Consider the following 7,966-nt stretch of genomic DNA (forward strand, 5'->3'; position numbering starts at 1 on the left):
CAGATCTGTTTGAGACAAATTAATTTCAATTATTATGAGTGTATAAAAGCTGGAAGATTGAGAAAGTCCTAAGGGGAAAATGTTTTCAATTTTTTTCAATTTCAACTACAGGCTAATGACAAAATGCCTGGGCAACATGAAGAAGATTTACTGATTATTCAGTTTAGAACCTGAAGTAATGTTATTTTTGTATATGAGGTAATAATTGAAAATAGAACTATAACTCGAGTCTCCTGCTTCTATTATTTCAATCAATCAATAAGCAGTTATGAAGCACTTAACTCATGTCAGTAATTGTGTTAAAGGAAGAACAAAAGAACCTGCCCATCAAAGTCGTCACATTCTAATGAGAGAAAGGAAAAGTATATATATATATATATATATATATATATATATATATATATATATATATATATATATATATATATATATATATATATGATATACACAGTGCGAATGGAAGGTAATCTCACAGAGAAAAGGCACTGGCAGTCAGGGGGACTAGGAAAAGCTTCCTGCACAGAGTAAGAGTTGGTTTGCCTCTTGAAGGAAACCAAGAGGCAGATATGGGAAGAAAGAGTATATCAGGAATGGGGTAACTAGTGAGAGGGCATGAAGTGGAGAGATAGGATATTGTGTCTTGAGGAAGATAAAATGGTCCATGCTTCTGGATTGTCAAGACTGGCAGGGAGTAAAGAACAAGGAGACTGAAAGTGGACTATAATAGTGACTACCCTGCCCCCCCCAAGTTACCTGAAAGCCAGGTATATTACATTTCAGCCCTCCCCCAGGGTTTCCCACTACTCTGAACAGGATGAGGGGCAACTTGTTTTGGCCATTGGCTCAAGGTCTCACAGACTGTGCTCCCCCAATTTTAAGGGTCTCCTAGCACCCTGGTTCCATTTAGTCACTTAATAGTCTGATTAGCCTTTACAAAGCAATATTTATTTCAAAGTTGTAACAAGAACAAACATACAAACATTTCCCCTGTGACACCTGAGGACATAATCTTCTCTTTTTTAAACCATTTCAGTTTCTGGGGAGAGAAAAGGGATTAGGTTACAGTTTAACACAATTCCTTTATAGCATAGTCCTACCAAGACCCAAATCCAAAGAATCACACACATCCTTGCCTAGCTGTTGTCTCAGCATTCTGGCCTCTGAGGGCTTCCATGGTAGACTGGCAGCAACATCCGTCCTGGGATCCTGGCTCCGAGGTCTATGTGGCTTGAGCTCCCAGATCTGAGGACCTTATCACCTGTACCTAGAACTAAAAAAGAAAGAATAAAATAGACAAAAATCCAACCCTGTTTCTTGAGGTCACAGGGCCTAAAGTAGGGAAGTTGGACTTTCTCCCCATACCCAGTTTAGTACACGGAGCCCATGGTTTGGATGAAGGAGACCTTCACACTCTAGATGCCACTAGGAAGAAAGAATGATTGTCCATCACTTAGGTAGGTTTAAAGATGCAGTCAGTTCTGGCTACACAGCCAATGGAAAGAGGGTAATGCTCTCACTCATGTAGCAAGGTAACACAGAATGTCTTTTTTCAGAAGCAGGTCCCTTACAATTCCCACTTGGGTGCTTCTATCTTAAGAGACATTGGCATGTGTAAAGATTGATTTCAGTAGGAAAGAGCCAAGTTATAAATGGTTTTAAGAGCTAAGCAGAGAGCTTTACATTTGATCTGGGAGGCAATAGAGAATCATCGAACTCACTGAATATTAAAGGGAACGAAGTGAGGGGAGGCCGGTCAGAGCTGACCTTTAGTAAAATCCCCTTAGCAACTTAGTGAAAGAAAAATTGCAGTGGGGAGACACTCAAGGCCAGGAAGTTTATTGCAACAGTCCAGGTATGAGATGATGGAGGTCTGCTTCAGGGTAGCAGTTGTATGAGTAGAAAGAAGATATATTTAAGACATCTGGTGAAAGTAGAAGCTATAATATATGTCAATAGATTGGGTATGTGGAGGGAGTGTGTGTGAGAAGTCAAGGATGATTTGGAAGCTGAAATTCTAGATGCCTGAGAAGCATGTGGTACTCTCCAAAGAAGTTTGGAAGAGGGTTAAGTTTGGATAGGAAAAATGAGTTTAGTTTTAGATATATCGAGTTTGAGATGTCTATAGAATATCTAGGTTAGATGCCCAACAGGCAAATGGTGGTGTGACTTACTAAATGATTGATTTTGCTATGATCTAGCCACTAAGAAATAACACTTTCTAAACAGTATTTAGGAATCCTCATGTGCTTTAATTGAAAATACTCTAAATAGCCAGAAGAGGTCTCCAGAGGACTAGAGATGAAGGAGAATTTTCTGTGTTGCTTCTTGGTTTCAGTCTCCACCAACTTCCCATGTGGGTCATTCATAGACTTGTAGTCTCAGATCAGCGTGTGGAGTGAGTGGATAGGATAGTAGCTCCCAAAGAGTTTACAAGGGTTGCTACATCCAAGATGGAGTGTTGGCCCAGATGGTCTGGTAGAACAAAGAAAACTCACCACCTTTCCCTTTATAAACAGAAAAATCCTATCTCCAACACATGACATTGATGTTTAACCTTTTTTGATTCTCAGAGATTTATAGGGTAGTGATTATCATCAGATCAGAGTATTCTGCTTTCTTATCTCCACTCAGGATGTGGAAATCTGTGGATTTAGGGACTAAACAAAAACAAAAAACTATTCCATTTGGAGATCAGAGTATTCTGCTTTCTTATCTCCACTCAGGATGTGGAAATCTGTGGATTTAGGAACTAAACAAAAACAAAAAACTATTCCATTTGGGCCAAGGTTGTTATCGTTGGTACGGTTTAGTTGTGTCCTACTCTCTGTGTGACCCCATTTGGGGTTTTCTTGACAAAGATACTGGAGTGGTTTGCCATTTCCTTCTCCAGCTCATTTTACAGATGAGAAACGGAGGCAAATAGTTAAGTGACTTGCCCAGGGTCACACTGTTAACAAGTATCTGAGGCTATTTGAACTCAAGAAGATGAGTCTCCCTGACTATAGCCCCAGCGCTTTACCCACTGCACCACCACCTAGCTGATCTGGGGCTGAGGTGGACATTATCCATAAAACTTTGTTTGGGGTTTTGAAGGATGGTTGTATAATAATATACCAACTACTTCACAAGGTTATTCAAGGAATCAAAAGTTTGCAGAATTCCAGCTCATAGTCTCCAAAGAATCTATACTTCAATGCTACAAATAAAAGATTCATTTGCCTGAAAACATCTAGGGAGCATGAAGTAGCTCCCATTCCACTTTTGTATTATTCTAATTGTTAGGAAGTTCTCTCTCCTCCCCCCACACCCCATATTGTCTAAATTTGTCTCTTTGCAACTTCTACCCACAGCTCTTTGTTTTATTCTCTGGGACTAAATGAAATAATCCTAGCCTCTTTCACACAACAGCTCTTTAAATACTTGAAGACAGCTATAATACTCTTTCCCATCCCTTTTAGTTTCTCCTACCACATATACTTGGTCTTCCTTTTTAACATGCTAAATACACCCATTTCCTAAAATGACATGGGCTTAAAGTTGTTAAAAATCTTGATCAGCCCTCCTTTGAATGTCTTCCAACTTATCAAGTCCTTCTAAAATGTAATGGCCAGAAGTGAATATATTACTGTAGCTGTTGTCTGATCATGGCACACCTGTTAGGATCAAATGACATAATACATGGAAAATGTATTTAATTTAAACTGTGATGATCATGATGGTGATGGTGATGATAATGATATACTCATGAGGAAAACATCTTACAGCATCTGGATTGACTGGATTTTCCAGTTCTTGTTCATTTTACTTGTGGTCACATAGGCATAATCATTTTTATAGAAATTACTTCCTCCATGAATTTTCTTTGTTTATTAGGTCCCATTTGCTTATTTCTTAGAAATTGTTTTCTCCTTAATTAAAAATTTTTTTTTTGTCAATTTGTTTAGTGTCTTGACCCAACCATCATCATTTAGAAATAAAATTAATAAATAATTATAACTAATACCAGCTAATAGGTACTTCCTCCTAGATCTGGTCCTTAAGTGAAAATGTAACCTTACCCATAACATGCCCAACTTCCTGATCAAAAATAATTTACTCTTGAAAAATGGTAGCTTCCTGTTTCTAAGTAAAGAGCCTCTGTTCCTATAAATGACATCGCTCTTGGGCTATTGTGCAAAGGAAGCAAACATGTAGAGCTTACATCCTCATTTACTTACACATAATTTCTGAGATGTCAGTGAAAAAAGAAAAGTGAGTTTTTCTAAAGACCTACCCACTTGAAGTATATTTTGAACTTCCGAGTTAACTTTCATGGAATGATAAAATTCCATAATTGGAAGGCATCTCAAAAGTTATATCATCTAATCTAATCTATATTCAAGGCAGTACAACTTTAATCTGAAGAGCATGAAAACAGAAATTGTAGAAGATATTGTAACATCTGTATATACCTAGTGGAAATATAAAAAAATATAACTTTCACTCAGTGAAAGTTCTGGATTTGAAGTCAAAAGGTGTGGTTGTGAATCTTGGCTTTTCATGCTTTACCACCTGTATGAGCATTAACAAGTTCTCTCACTTTTCAATGCCCTCTCCCCTCCCACATTTACTAGTGGCAGTCTTTCAGTTTCCCTTGCTCCCTTATTCCCGCATTAGTGCTAAGAGGCAGCATGGGAATCAATTTGGATGGTGACTTTGGAAACAGAAATGAGGGACATAACGATGATGACGGTGGTGATGACAATAATGATGGCAACCATAATAATTAAAAAATAAATAAACTTAAAGGTTTGCAAAGCAGGGTGTGTGTGTGTGTGTGTGTGTGTGTGTGTGTGTGTGTGTGTGTGTGTGTGTAAAACTAATCTAGGAATCAGATGCTATTATTAGCCCATTTTATAAATGGGAAAACTGAAGCTGAGTGCTCAAGAGTGCTAAGACACATTCTCCATATCAATTTGGGTTTGGGCTGTGACAATACACACATACTTATTGACTATTTACATCCAAGACATTAAAGGGGAATTCAAAAATAAATAAAATACAGGTTTTTTCTCTTTCAAAGACCTTAGAATCTAGTAGAGGACATAAGATACTCCTACAAATTAATACAATACAAACTAGTATGTAATAAGTATGTACAGGCAAGCAGTACAGAGAAAATCACAGCATATCACCAGGAAAGAGAAAAGCAATCACTAATAGAAAGAGTAAAATAAACTGGAAGGTAGAAGATTGGCAAAGCGTTTTGCGTCTATTATCTCAATTGATTATATACATCATTTCATTTCCTTATGACCCCTAAACACAAACACAGGTACGAAGTATACTGAGAATTTGTAGAAAGTAGAGATTGTTCCTTCATGAAATTTTCCTATGAATTCAACTGAGTTTAAAGACTGTGTGGAGGAGAGCAGTATATGAATGAGTTAGCCTTTGAAGGATGCCTAGGATTTGAGCTAACGAAGATCAAATAGGAGGGTGTTAAGGTATGTCTACAACTCAATTCAACAAATATTTATTAAATGCCTACTGTGTACAAGAGGCAGTGTTAGATGAGGGAGTGGTACTATGACAAAAATAAAATAATCCTTACATTCAATGAGCTTAGAAGAAAGGGTATAATATGCACGCAGGTTAGTACAAAGTGCAGGTAAAATAATAAAAAAAAATAATTTAAAGAGTATTAACAACCTGGGTGTGGGGATCAGGAAAGGTCACTACTCCATGGTTACCTGCATCACTCAGAACTCATCATGCTTCCAAGGTCTGTGTCCCTCATTGTTCCTCCCATCCACATGGGTGTCTCCTGGAAACAGAAGAGGGGAACCAGAAGAAGGATAGACATACAATATGAGCCTCACTTCTCCTCCCTTTTGGCCCCTTCAAGTCCTACTGCCAGGTCACTCCTTCTCCACTGGGGCCCCAGACCTCTGTACTTGGGTTCTACATGTTGGGATGTAGTAGATGGCCTTGGCCTTCCTAAACTAAATGACTCTGGAGGAGAGAGTGAGGCTGACAACTTTGCACAGCACTGACTCATTGAAATCCAATTCACAGACAAGCCAAGACATCATTCGTGTGATGTCATTGGTCTTCTTCAATAACATAGGCCACACAATAGCATGCTGGGGCAAGAGGACAGTGGCCTCACTTTTGATAGCCACAGCTATCAAAGAGACTGTTGCCAGTAAAGGGATAAAAAAGTGAGCTATTGGTGGGGGAGAGAGAAACAGTGAATAGTCTAGTTTACAAGGAGCAGAGGGTACAGTGAAAGATAAAAGATGAAATATAGGCTTGAATTAGATTGTGGAAGGCATTGGAATGCCAGGCTAAAGCATTTTAACTTTATTGGTAGGTAATAGACATCAAAAGACTCCATTTAGAGGGATAACAGGATCAATGCTGTAAATTAGAACTTTAATTTGACAATAAGGTATATAATAAGGAGGGAGTAGAGATTTTTAGGGGTGTTATTTAGTGAGATCATTGCAATGGTCCAGAAAGAGGCGACATGAGAATTAGCTTGGATGGTGACTTTGGAAACAGAAATGAGGGATGTAATGATGATGGTGATGATGAGGATGACAATGAAGAGAAAAACTAATAATTATTATTATAATAACAAACTTGAAGGTTTGCAAAGCATTGTGTGTGTGTACGTTTACAAAATCTTCTTTTATTTTCACAGCAAATATAGCAATCAGGTGCTATTATTATCCCTATATTATAGATGAGAAAACTGAGATTGAGAGATATTAAGTGTTTTTCTCAGGCTCATAGAACTAGCAACTAGATTCAAGGTGCAGAATGAGACACATACTTTTAGAGATGACCACTGCATAAATTTGTTTTGTCTGACAATGGATATTTGTTGTGAGGTTTTTTAAAAATTATTTTGCTTTCCTTCTTCCTTCCTTTCTTCCTTCCTTCCTTCTTTTCTTCCTTTCTTTTTCTTCCTTTCTTTTTCTTCCTTTCTTTTTCTTCCTTTCTTTTTCTTTCTTTCTTTCTTTCTTTCTTTCTTTCTTTCTTTCTTTCTTTCTTTCTTTCTTTCTTTCTTTCTTTCTTTCTTTCTTTCTTCCTTCCTTCCTTCCTTCCTTCCTCCCTTTCTTTCTTTCTTTTTCATTTTTAACACAGTTCATATTACACAACACAATTCCAACTTTTGGTCAGGTGATATTTCTTTTAAAGCATTTACCATATAGACCACAAAAGGATTTTTTTTTTTAACATCAACCAACTGAGACACAAATAATAACTATGTATGCTAACTTCATAAGCCCTTGACCTAATTGTCTCCACACATTACTAAGAATTAAAGGACCCTAAGTTATTATTGTTGGTCTAAAATCCTAAGCCTAACAGCTTAATTTTAGACTTGACCTCGGATGTTCCCCTACCAACAATCTATAATTTAATAGATCTGGTATTAAGCTTACAAACCTTTTGACTATAGGAAATTGCCACTAAGAGTAGGGACATAGCAAGGAAACAATATCTCCCCAGTTTCCTGTCAGTTCCAGGCAGGAGTAGACTGTCAACTTGCATTCAGTGAGGCTTAAAGTCTTCCAGGTGTTAGTGGGGAAATTGAGTCAGGGGAATAGTACCTCAGCCCAGGCTGAACTGCCGCTCTCCCACCCTTCCCATGAGATCACCTTTTGCAGTTCACACCAGCATCTCACAGGTTTACTGGCATCATGGATAGGAGGCTCAGACTGCCTTTGTTGCTATCCATTCCTGGAGTTAGACTCAGAACAACAGTCAGTTAACAGTCCCATAGAATCTTAAAATAGCAAGTTCCAATAATCAGGTTTCAGATATGACTATAATTTCACATTGGCTGAGGAACATCTTTTGAGGCAAGTCTTAAGTGGCTTACATGCCTTTCTATTCTAGTTCCTGCTTAAACAACAATCATAAAGTCAAATTTACCATTAAAACCTTAACTTTTCCATCAATGCCAAATTTT

At 37.8% G+C, this 7,966-nt stretch overlaps 1 long non-coding RNA gene across 3 annotated transcripts; it reads right to left on the reverse strand.

Moving 5' to 3' along the window:
- Positions 1-923: 923 nt before the first annotated feature.
- Positions 924-7,766, reverse strand: LOC140533778 (uncharacterized). Of its 3 annotated transcripts, none has more exons than XR_011977054.1 (4): positions 7,653-7,766; positions 5,733-5,806; positions 1,134-1,270; positions 924-1,036 (listed from the first exon to the last, which is right to left on the reverse strand). It is a non-coding gene; the product is annotated as an uncharacterized lncRNA (long non-coding RNA). The 3 variants fall into 3 exon arrangements; XR_011977053.1 differs by having other exon boundaries at positions 1,126-1,270; positions 7,653-7,765; XR_011977052.1 differs by having other exon boundaries at positions 924-1,270; positions 7,653-7,764.
- Positions 7,767-7,966: the final 200 nt, after the last annotated feature.

The sequence above is a fragment of the Notamacropus eugenii genome, chromosome 3 (assembly GCF_028372415.1).
Source record: "Notamacropus eugenii isolate mMacEug1 chromosome 3, mMacEug1.pri_v2, whole genome shotgun sequence".
Taxonomy (NCBI): Eukaryota; Metazoa; Chordata; class Mammalia; order Diprotodontia; family Macropodidae; genus Notamacropus; species Notamacropus eugenii.